At 38.9% G+C, this 13,161-nt stretch overlaps 2 non-coding genes across 2 annotated transcripts; one reads left to right on the top strand and one right to left on the bottom strand.

The window, feature by feature from the left end:
• Positions 1-9,311: 9,311 nt before the first annotated feature.
• Trnam-cau lies at positions 9,312-9,384 on the bottom strand. The gene has a single exon. It is a non-coding gene; the product is annotated as a tRNA-Met (tRNA).
• A 341-nt stretch (positions 9,385-9,725) lies between these two features.
• On the top strand, positions 9,726-9,797 carry Trnae-cuc. Its single transcript has one exon. It is a non-coding gene; the product is annotated as a tRNA-Glu (tRNA).
• Positions 9,798-13,161: the final 3,364 nt, after the last annotated feature.

A 13,161-nucleotide genomic window follows, 5' to 3' on the forward strand; every position in this document is an offset into this window, starting at 1 on the left:
AACGGAGGTTTCATGTTGGTCTCCCTGTACCTTTTTTTCACCTTCATTCGATATGAATTAAAACCAACGTGAAACTGGAACCGGTAACCCCGAAACACAGTGCAACGATCCGCGCAGAAGCGGAAAAAACAACCAAAAAAAAGCCACGAACTTCAATCTAAATTACTGACTCAAAACACACTATCGTGCTTTTTGCACTCCGCATAGGAGATCCTGGGTCGTCTCCGGATTGGTCCTTGCGGAAACCGGAAGTAACAGCTTCTGGGGACACAATAATGATTTTGTACATCATTATTGCCATCCTACAACGGAGAGTTGATGCAACACTCACTCACACATACACACACCCGGTGATCGTGGTTATCGGATTAACGACTGATTGTAAAATCCTGAAGAGAAATTGATAATTCGCATTAGGACAATACCTTATTTTTTGAGTTCTATCCTACCGGGTTGGGTTAGCAAGATCATGTCAAGTGCGCGGAAAGAAGGCAACCAACGGGAGGGCAACTCCGATAAAATGCGAAGGAAGACAGCAGGAGCTCAGTGACATGAAACGGAATATTAAAGAAAACGAACACACATACATACAAACACACTGACCTGCAGAAATCAAGAAATCGGGATGAGACAAAACACACACAACACATTTTTTGCATTCCTTTGGTTCTTTAGTTTGTAACTTCCATTGCTACTAATACTGTTCACGAAACACTCTAATCAGTAAGACCAATGTACGGGGGTTCGGCTGGAAAATGTCGCAAAAGAGAGAGACTCTTTGCAAAACACAGAAAAGTTCCCCCCGCATGAACACTTTTTAAACTGCAACAGACGTAAAGCTCTCGTGAGCAGCAAAATTCCAAACCTAACACTAAACGAGCATTCAAAACAGAAGGCAGATTACTGGAAAATACACACATACACGCTCCACACGCAGAAAAGAAGAACCGGGTGTTGACAGCTTGCAAAGCAACTTGAAAGGACGGCGTAAGCAAATGTCTAATGAATGAATAGCGAAGATTAAACAGAACAAACTGGAAAGGTGTAAACGATTCCCAACCATCTACAATATTCGGTGGTAAAAGGATTCGTTGCAAGCAACAACAAAAAAAAAAAAAACAACAAACAAAACAAAACAAACAAACCCTCTTCTACCTAATACCTTTAAATGAATGTGAATAAATCTATGCGAAAGATAAATACGTATGACTACAAACATACAAAACAAAACAAACAAAAATACCAAGGCAAGGACATTGAGATCGTGTTAGATTTCTGTCAAAGCGTTCTAATCTAATGTGAAGAGTATAAATAAAATCTTACACACAAAAAAAAACAAACAAACAAACAAACTATATTGCAAAATGCAAGCAAAAAAAAGTACATTCAAAAATTGTATGAAAAATGTGAAAAAATACATAAACTTGTGAAGTTATTACAAACTAGAAATATTACTAAGAAGCAGTAGTACAGTACACAGTACCATTAGTAAGATGTAAGAGGCATCCGTATTGCGATTTAAGGGCACGCACGTTTTCCGTTTCCGTTGCCCTCTGTCTGCCGTCCCTGCTCTCGGTCCCATTTTCCGACGTAAGGGGAAGGGTAGGTAAGGGGTGCAGCGGAGGTTGATCGATCGATCGGGAGGAGTGATTCTATTGTTGCGACAGCAGTGTAAAATGTTTTAAAGACAGGAACCTGAAATCAAAACGAAACAAAAAAGTCCATGGCAGCGACTATGCAGATACGATTAGGAAGGGCGAAGCAGCAAACACAGAAGAGGTGGTCTTTTTCAGCCTTTAGCTTACGAAAAGAGCCGAAGATACACAAGAACGCACTGGTCTCACAACAGTAAGCCAGCAAAATGATACACAACAAGAAGCCCACTTACAGCAGGACGGCAAACACACAATCTAAGCAAGTCGTGCTGTAAAAAGGGCGAAAAGCTAAAGAGCGAAATGCATCTGAAATAGAGAGGGAAGGAGAGACAGTGAGCGAGCTGCTGTAAATTGCGAACGCGCGTGCTGTAAACGTAATATTGATGCAATATTGTATCGTATGTGTGCGTGTTTCATTTCTCTTCATCTGATCGAGATTTGCGATCGAGATTGTGTCGAATGGCAGCGTTTGTGAGTTTGGACAAGGTTGGGCTAAAAGCTAAAGCAAGAGAGCAATCGGGAAGGGCGTGAGGAGATAGAAAAGGAGCTTAATCGGGAGTACATCATGCTGCACTGTAACGGACGGCAAAAGAGTGTTTAAGTTTGTTGCTTTGAGTATCTTGAATCTGTTCGATATGAATGCTTTAATACGACAAGAAAAAAAAATTGTCATAAATTCTTCCCATTTATAACACAAAGAAAATCTTCCCAACTCGTATCGTTTCCTCTTTCTTCGACTACTACGACCCCTCCGATATTGCTACTGCTATTCGTGTGGCATGATGCACTCTCGACAACGCACCCTTCCAATAGAATGGACACAGGAAAATAGGATATTCTGATGCTAAAAATCATAAGCAGCATTAACAACAGAAAGATAGTGTGGAGGGAGGAATATCGCGCTTGCTGGTGGGTGGTGTAGAGAAAAGGAACATATGAAGCATGTGTCATTATATAAAACATAATTTAATTTACTATTATTACTATTGAAATAGAAATAATGATTAGTTTTTTCTGAAAAATACCAATAAAAATGATAAACAAACACAAAAAACTAAAATACTACAATGTACAGATTTATTGCATGTTTACAAAGTATGATGACATTTTCTGATCCGTATTTGCAAAGTCTTGCTGTTGCATTTTTTGTGTGTCCTAAAGCTTTAAAAGATTGTGCTTTAAAACATATACGCCCCGATTGCTTAAAATAAAATAATAAAGTAAAAATAATATAAGCATAGAACTGTTTTTGTATAAAGATCTGTGATCTGCTGATGGTTCTACGTTGTGCAGTCCGCATGTATCCAACGGCGCTGCGCAACCAAAGACTTGACCAAATGAAGGTCAAAGAGAAACAACAAATAATGGCGTGTAAATGCAACGTAATCGTAAGCTGGGACTGGTAAGAAGAAAAATATGGCTGAACCATTATGTAACTAGCTATAACATGCACCAAAATCACGTTGTTGCTCTTGCAATTGTTCTGCTTATCCCGCTCGGATCGGCGTTGATTTCGGAAAGGAAATGGCTTAAAACGAAAGCGAAGAGAACAGATATGGGTGAAAGAAAAAAGCACGACACGGCGCGACACGGTTACGATCGCTTGATGAGCCAGAAAAGATGATGCTAGCAGGCCCGACTGACCTACAAAGGTAGCCAACAACACACGAACGGTGGAGGTGCAAGATAACCCTTCGATGTTCATGCAGGAAGATGGTGTGCGGTAATATAATTGGAAGATGTAAGTATTGAGTAAAAACAAAAAAAGCTGATTTGAAACTTTCGTGCAATATTCATATTGTTTTTCATTATGTAATGGGAACGAGATGAGATATCGAAGTAAATAAATACATAAATAACTTAAGTAATAGTTTAACCTAATTCTACGCTGAATAAAACAAAATTAAAACATCGCTACTACTGCTACGCACATAACATTACTAGCACAACATACGCAAAAAGGGCAAACTTTAATAATTTTAAATAAATAAGTAAACAAATAAATGAATAAATAAATAAATAAAAATCAAATATGAATACAGTGAAACCTTGCTAAGGTAAATCTTCAAGGGCATAAGGTAAGGTAAGGTAAATCCACCAGCTTAAAAAAAATCTGACAGAAAGGCGAGATAATCGCGCATCTTTAATGGACCCATCCGAGTTTAAGTGGACGATTGAATGTGACAAGATGAAATATTTTTTATCAATTTGCGAATAGAACTATTTATTTAACATAGTTTATGCAAAATAAAATACAACACTCGTATCTCGACACGACTTTTGAAACAAATCCTCCAGAAAAAGCAGTTTTGTGGATCTAAAAATAAGCGGTTTGCGCTACCGCGAAAATCTCACGAATACCGAAGTTGGGTGAGACATTTACAGCTTAGAGACTAAATCTTAGAGAGATACAGTGTAACTTGACTTCGATCCAATTTTCGTTGTTAAAACAAACCCTTACCTAATCGGTCCAGTGAATTTTATTTTTAACAATTTTTCCTTCATAATGTAATTACTGATGTAGAAGTTTTCGATTTACTATTAAAAAAGAAGATAGAATTACACTAAATGCTACACAAATGCATAACGAGCACACATACATATGTATAAGCAAAGGTTGAGAATAAAATGATATACACGTAAATATGAATTCGTTAAACCATCAACAGTTAACTCAATAAACACTTGAACTAAACGTGCTCTAGTTGATGCTATTATCATATGGTACCTCAATATTATAAGATTCGCGTATTTTAATGTAAAAGTCTTGAAAGGCCTGTATAGGCCGGCATGTCCGCGTAGGACGTTTACGCCAAATAGAAGAATGTAATGTTGAGTTTACCCATATGAGATATTAGCATTTGGCATACACAGCCATTTTCATTAATACTTCTAACACAACCATCCAATTACAACATTTGAGAATAAATCAAAAAGAAGAACATTACGGTGAAACTTCTTGGAAAATACTCATCGTATAGAACCATATTCTGTTATTTTTTTTATTTTTCCGAAAAATATTAAAAAGAAATAAAAATCGTCGTTTTGGACACAATATATTTCGAAAAATATAATAATAATAAAAATAAAAATAAAAACAAACACTGTTTGATGAATAGCGTTTAATTAATCCAATTTAATTTTTCCTTAGCTTTTCTATTTGCATTTAATTTCCCTGTGGATTAGTTTCTTAAAACTGTTTTAGTAATCTTATGTTTTTACTAGTTTTTGTGTCATGCGTTTTGTTTGCTGGTTAACAGAAATAGATTTGATACTTTTCTTCTTTTTTTGAATTTTCTTCTATTTTAACACGTTTAAATATTTTATAAAATGTACATATCATCTTTTCACAGGAGTGATTTTTGGTTTAACCTGCAACAAGCTTATCATATGAAGCTGGTAATTATACTACACGGTTATTGAAGAGGAAAATGCACCGACACAGTTCTTCTGTTTAACGACATTGCAAGGGTTAGTTATGCTACTGAGGATGTGCAGCGGAGCGACTCAACACTTATTAGTTCGAAAATCTGGGAATCATAAAAAAGTGGAACCAACCGGAACGGGCTTGTGAGAAAGGAACAAAGCACAACGGGCGAAAGATGGTAGGCCGTAGGTTAAGTCCAGACTACCGGACCGGACCGATCCGAACGACGCCACAGTGGCGAAAGGAAACCGGGAGTAGTAAGTTTGTGAAAAAACAACAACAACAATCACAACAACTATCGCAAACCTGGTTGGGTGGGACCCTCTCGCGCTTTGTTAATGCAGCAACGCCACCACAATCATTTTCGTCTCAGCTAAAGGTCAGCAAGTCACGGCATGATCGCAGATTGCTCCCCGGCAAACTGCTGCAGACGCGCAACAGAGCAGAAAACGGACAGGGAACGACTTCTCCACTACTACCACCAAGCGGCAAGGAGGAAAAAACCAAGGAAGAAGGAACAGACAAACCACGCTAGGGTACTGCCAAGGAAAGGCAGTGGATAGGCACTGGGGAAAGAGGATTGGATGGAGCATATAAGGTGAAGCGCAAAGAATCGTACATACAAAATGGCAATGGGAGGTTCAGTTCGGGCTACGCACTGTATGCCCGTTCAGTGTTGCCGGTTCCCGCGTTGCTCGCTAAAACAACGTTGTTGTCTTTTGTAATGCGTTTGCGTTCGCTTGTTTCGTTCTTTCGTTCGTTCGTTCGTTTGTTTGTTATTTTGGTTGTTTTTTCTCTACCTTTGGTTTCGTTTGTTCCGTTTTCAGGGGGGCCGGTTTCATGTTTCTGTACGGTTTTAATCACCTTGAGCTAGTGAAGTTGTTTTTCCTGTTTTGTTTTGCTAGCCTGATGCTTTCGATTTGCACTAAAAGTTGGGTGTCGGATTCTATGTGTATTGCCTATCTAAACATCATAAGTTCATCATAAGATTCACCGTGTTTGTGACAATTGGATGGTACTAAAAACCAAGCAAAAGCTCCCTCTTGAGCACATGGTATGGCTGCGTGCGTGATCGTTGGACAATGGCTGCGTGCGTGTAATTAACAATCCTCTCTTCAGCACAGCGATCGTCGCTTGCGCTTGGGGGCCTGATGGAGCATGTTCTTTGGGTGGGAACTGCAACGTTTTTGTGTGTGCCCTTGTCCCGTCCGCTACCGAACCGGAGTCCGGACCACGCACCATGGGCGGCGGCATGCGGTTGGGCGCGGTTCAGTGAGCCGGGGTGGGTGGGTTCTGCCCTTCTCTTGTGCACACCAGAACTGTGGCAATCGAACCAGCCAGCAGGTTCGTGGAGAGGGGCAGTCGCACAGCAAGCGCACAAGGGGGACGACATCCATCGATGTCGAGAAGTGAAAGGCATCATTCAGACTTTGAGGCTTGCGAGGTTCGCCTAGTCAACTGCATCACCTCATCGCCCGCAACCCCCGTTTGAACCCTCCCCCCGCAAATCCGCTGGATCCTCCCCCTCCACACCTTCTACGGGGCGGACAAAAGAGAACGGATATCGCAAGACTTCCTTCGCACGGACGAAACTAACCGCCCTACTCTCTAGCTCCCCCTCAACCCCCCTCTCCCCACCTGTGGCATGCCAGCAGAGTGTGTTGTGTAGTAGGTACAGTGCATCCGATCGGTCAGCACAACCCTTCTTTGTGTCACGGCGTTGCTTTTTACACGCTTGCGGAGGGTTAGGCAGTTAAGTTCTCGGGCATTTTCTTCACCTCAGCTCTCGCGCTTCTCCCGTTGCCAAGTTGGACGATGATGGTGAAATGTAGTCCAAACGCGGAGCCGGAGCCTACCGACCGGGAAGACCTTGACGGTGGCAACTGTTATCCGAACCGTGCAACCTTTTGGGAATGGGCGACAGGGCAGGGAATGCAGTTTAATCCGCGTCTTGCACGCTTCAGTTGCTGGTGCAACCGGCCACTTGGACCGGGCAAACAAAGGGCTGCTGAGAACCGGTGACCGGGCGGGCACGGGAAAACGTTTACCTGGAGGGTCGTCATTCTGACCGTTTCCTTTTCAAGAAGACATTACAAAGAAGGAAGCACGAGAGTGTGAATCGATTCTTTGTGATGAAAATAAGTATATCTGGGATTGATTTTTATTTATTTACTTATTTTTTGCTGCCGTATTTGCTGCAAGTAACTGCTGCGGTATCCATTCATATTTTGTTGCAATTTTCGAGAAAGATCGTTCCAAGCGTGTTGATCGTGATCGTAAAACTAAAGGTAGGTGCAGATTTCTTGCTGTAAAAATGGGTAATTGCTAAACGCAAGGCGGTCACCGATGATTTTTTAATCTTCTTGAGGAACTCCAGATAAGTTCCCAGACTTGGACTAAAAACAATATTGCAAAGGTATTTAATTTAAACTATCATCATTTTGCCCCGGTCTGGTGGTAAAATCGTCAACTCGTACGACTTAACAACACGCCCGTCATGGGTTCAAGTCCCGAATAGACCGTGCCCCCATACGTAGGACTTTGAATATCCTGCTTATGGTAACAAAAAGTCACTGAAAGCCAAGCTCACTTCACTAGTGAGTACAGGCAGGCCTTGACCGACAGCGGTTGTTGTGCCAAAGAAGAAGAAGAAGATCATCATTTTGAGTGAGCAGCAACCACTAATGTACATATTACAATATTGGGTAGATGGAATGGAATTTCGGCGTTGAAACGAATTTGCGAGAGAAATTGAACTGATATAGATATAGATTGCTCGATCTAAGATAAAAAATAGCCTATATTATTAAGTTACCTGAGATGGTTTGAACGAATAATTTCAATCGTTCAAACAGAATAATTGCATTCCAATTGATTTATTATTTATTTAACGATTTCTAGGTTATCAGTACAATTCCATCTAACCAGTCCAATATGCCGAATAGATTGTAATTTTGTAAAGGCGGGCGAAGTAATTTGGAAAAGGATTCAACGTAAATAATATTGCTGAAAGTTGTGAGTTTGATTGAATTGGGATACAAAGTTTAACAAGGACAATTATTCCCAGCAAAATTTGACAACTCGTCAATTAATGAATGATGTATGTGTGTCAATTCAAACCTGAATTTTTCTTTCAAAGAGAAATAAATTGTTTAAAAGCTACTTTCCTACTCTAAGGGCTCGAAATGAATTAAGTTGTCCAATAAATTGATTATAAACTATTAAACTGGATTTGAATGAGAATGTAACATCGTGTAATCGTGTAATCGTGTAACTTACAAAAATAAAAACAAGCATTCGTAACTCATATTTATTGAGTGGAAACATAATTTAAATAAAATAATAAAAAACGAATAAAATTTTTTAACGAGAATGTTGATATTTTTACATTGCTGTTTAATGCAATTTAAATAGCATGTAGTTCAAGGGTAATTTTTTCATATATTTAACGATCATTACCAAACCATGCGTGATGTTATTGTGCACAGTATTGATATTTTATGAAGTGTTTATATTATTTGACTTACTGTTCCTGGGGCATCTCTTACGAAAAATTGTCTAATTTTCAATTAATTTTGCTTGCAATTATTATTTTAATCAATTAATACGGTTATTTAAGGTGCAATTGTAATCTGTTAAGGAACTTTTGCAATTTTTAATTTAAAAAAAAAACATGAATATATCTGTATGAAAAAATAGAACGATTTTTATATAGTGGGGGCAACATGCACCTACACTGGGGTAAAATACACACTAGCAACGGGACAAAATGTAAACATCAAAACAAAGGTGAAACATATTTTGAATGAATCAATACCTACTGTAACAAAACTCATTTTAGTTTTTTTAAACTGGTGCATTTCCAATCTTCTAGGTACATTATGGCCCAGTTCGTAGTAGAGATTTTTTAAAAATTTAAATGCGACTAAATCTGCGTAATTATCGAAACATTTACGGGCATTTTGAAGTTCTGTTTATGATAAAAAAAAGTGTTTCATGCATAAAATTCAACAATTTTGTTGATATTTCGTGTTTTTGTAAATAAAGATCTGTATGATTCTCAGAATGACTTTATTTTAGTTCGCTCTTGACTACTGAATGCGAAAAGGTTTACGTGGCCAAACGCTAGAGGTGCAGCATATTACCCCTGCAGCCCCTCTACCTATCGAAAAGTATCTGAACAGCCAACATCAAGATAATATAAAAAATCGCTGTGCAACAGAGACACCTGCCCCGAGTGAGGATCGAACTCACGACCTTAAGATTATGAGACTTACGCGCTACCTACTGCGCTATCGAGGCGATATTTGATTTCGTTGCTACATTGCAACGAGTCGCAAGGTAATACGTCACACATCAATTCAACTGCACTAATTAGATTTAAAGCGCACGAGGCAGTCTATTTACAAGTTCGTTCTTATAAATAGAATGCGTTACACGATGATGATCCAGATATTCTCTTCTTCATCTATTGCATGTGCATATAGCTAAAGTCGCTCACAAAAAAGAATGAATGAATGTAATCGTGAGACTCAAAATCTTTATACGCCAAACAAACTATTGATTGACCTGATTTAGTAAAAGCTGCTAAAACAATTTAAATTAGACCATGCATATAAGCCACATGTATTAGAAAAACAACATCCCGTATTGTCTAGTGGTTAGGATATCCGGCTCTCACCCGGAAGGCCCGGGTTCGATTCCCGGTACGGGAATATGTGTTTTTTTTAATGAATAGAGGAATCAATATAGCTGTAGCAGTGTGCAACAAGTGCAAGATAAGAATAAGGTAAGAGTATACATAGAGCAGCAAACTCGTGCAACACTACAGGCATCGACGTTACAAAAAACCTATCTCTTATGTGATTTGTTCAGTTATTCTACACCTAAAAAGGATGCTGAGACATAATTCAGTTATAGTGCCACAAGGTACTACGGTAGTGAGTTTTTTTTATTTCAGTTAAATGTTGAAGTTCGAACAGTGTGTTTTAAAACATAAAACCGTAGTTGATTGAAAGTATTTACGTTTTGACTTGAAATGGGACGATAACCTAGTATACTATTCTATACTAGTATTGATATTTATACTATAGGATATTAAGTTTTAATTCACAAAAAAAAAAACGATTTGCTGATAACCATTCAGCAACGGAGCGAAACAACAAATATCCTACGTGTGGAATATGAGAATGATTTCTGAAAACCCATGACCGTTTACTTATGACACGCGGGGTCAATGTTTTTTCGCGCAACAATCACGCCCATTCATTGTTGTGGTTGAACCCTTTGCCTTTGTTCGGTAGCTTGTCGCCAGCTCGATGATTTGCCGCATAATTGTGCGCTTGCTAGGCAGCTATAGCTTCTACACCACAACAACCTTCCCTTCCGCAACGGACCAACGGTAATTATGAGCATTGTTTCGGGTGGTGGCCTTTCCACCTCAACTAATGCGTGTAGTTGCTTGCTTGCTTGCTCGTTGTACCCGTGTGATGTCTGCGCACTCGGCACCAGCCAGGGGAAATTTGGCGCTCAAAAACAAAAAAAGTTACAAAAAGCATCCTAAACATGAAACTGAAAGGTTCGAAGGCCTCAATTGTTGGCCGGAACAAGGTGCTAGCAGTAACGTTTTGGACAGTCTGTCAACAAGTTCAAGTTCAATGTCTCTTCGTCGGTGCACTACCGAGCAGCACTGCTGAAACAAAGCCGATCTGTGTTGATTTGAATAATAAAGCAAAAGTTGCTACGGACCAGAATTGAACAATGTTTTGATGAATAATGTTACAAGTTTAGCGTTGTAGATGAACTCATTATGCATTTGACTGGCAGGATAAACACGGTTACCATATACACTTTGCTAGACGATCGCTTCTTTGTTGGTTTGTTACCGGTCAATAACCGAATTATGTTGAGCTGGGATGAATTCCGAATGGGAAGGAAAAATAGTTTGGCAAAATTAATGAATAACTACCAATTCCATTTTCTTTGTTCCCTAATGTTTGTCGTGCAAAAAAGGTGTTACCGCACAACAACTTTCCCAAGAAATCGAGCCACACCCTTAGATAGCCCGTAGCCTGATGCGCCTTGGAATACAATTGCATATGTTTACACTACGGAGCTTAGACACACATGTTGTGTAATTTGAAAGGATATAGTATTGTTGTTTCAGAATTGCGTGATAAAACATGTAGTCGTTCAATACTATGTCCTAAGCAGTGATGTCTAAAGCGATGCCACGGAACCTTCGTTTTAAGCAACTAGTAATTGACTCTTTTATTCGTAATATGAAATTTCAAAAATCCTTCAGCATTGTAGAGGTCTAAATTCATAATGTAAAACATTATTAGTGACTGTTCTTCTTGTCAGGTTGACTGGTGCAGTAACAACGATATTTGGAATATCGCAATCCTATAATTTAGACTTTAGACGTCTACCTACATATCTTACGCAAAGAGTTGTGAGAGGAATAGACATTCACAATTACCCCACACGGGGAGCTAATGCTCCAAGAGTGCCAAACTATATGACTGCAGGAGTCAGAAATTCTTTGTTTCACAGAGGTATCCAGTATTACAATAGAATGCCACAGGAAATCATCAATGCTGGTTCGTTATCTGAGTTAAGAAAATTTTGCTCTGATTTTGTTAGAACTAATGTAGTCTAAATGTATTGTCAATTGTCAACTCTAGGTGATGATGATTTTTTTTTTCATTCTTTTCTTTTGTCCTTTAAAATGCGAAGATTTTTTTAAAAACTAATTTACATTCTAAATGCACCAAAGTTTTAAAACTATAAATAAACAAAAAAAATTAATAGAATGAGACTACATTGAATTGAGACACGCGCGCGTACAGTAGACTCCGGGTTCGGAGCTTGGTAGATTGGTGTGGATCGGGCTAATAACTCGTCATACCTCTATGCTTTGCTCAGCTCCCAAACATCTACTCGTTTGAATATTTGTAGCTTTACCAAATTATCGCAAGATACATCGAACATCACAATCCTTTGTAGGGGTCAGAGGTGGGTCATCATCATCATCATCATATAATTCATTTCTTAACACGTACCTCTCTGTGAAACATGAGGTCAAAGATATGTCAGACATTCTTCACAAGATGTTTGTTTCAAGCATTTTTGCGGAAAAATTGGTTCAGTGTTTCGAAAAAACATTTCTACAAGGATGGCAGTTTCACAAACAATGACATTCGCTTTCGTGTTTGAAGGATAGCATTTAAACACGAAAATAGCCATGTTAGGTATGTATCATAGAACTCACTGCGATTGTTTACTATGAATTAATAATAATCTCAAGCGCATCCGACCATTATTTAATCATAGCAGATAGTTTAAGTGCAGTGACAGCTCTCCTAATGCTATGTTCCATCACTCTACTTTCGTCCTGTTTAAAAAAATCGCTGTACGTCTTGTTGAATCAGAGGATTAAGAGGGACAACTGAAGGATTTTTTCTAATTCCTGGATGAATACTCAAACGATGCAAAACGATCTTAGGTCTAATCGATTAAAGCAGACATGAGCAACCAGATGTTCGAGGACCATATGCGGCGCATGAGCTTCGTCATTACGGTCCGCAAAACAATTTTAAAATGTTCTATATCGACAGAAATTCAAATATTTCCCTTCATATTTGACGCAGCAACCGTAGTCAATAAAGGACTGCCTTAACCACTAATGCGCTTGACAATCAATGAATTATTCTTTAACGACGAGCATGTTGAGAGGATCATGAGAAAGGAAGAGTGTGCCACGCGACAAGCTCAGAATCCTTTAGGGATAAACCGGAGACATAAGAAATGCGTGATTAATAATGATGCAACTTGTGATGCGTCGTCTTCGCGAGAGATTTTGGTGAGAAAATCAACAAAATATATCATAAAGGAAAGGCTTTAATAGAAAACTTTTTTATATTTTAGTTTTTATTGATGGTTGCAATCTTGGTAGTAAATTTCTTGGTCGCAAAATTCTTGTTCGGAAAATGCTTGAACTCAAAAATATTGCTTGCGAATTGTGTCCTTGTGCAAAAGGCTACCCTGATAACAATCATGTTCCTTTGTTGTGTGGAA

The sequence above is a fragment of the Anopheles merus genome, chromosome 2L (genome assembly GCF_017562075.2).
Source record: "Anopheles merus strain MAF chromosome 2L, AmerM5.1, whole genome shotgun sequence".
Classification (NCBI taxonomy): Eukaryota; Metazoa; Arthropoda; class Insecta; order Diptera; family Culicidae; genus Anopheles; species Anopheles merus.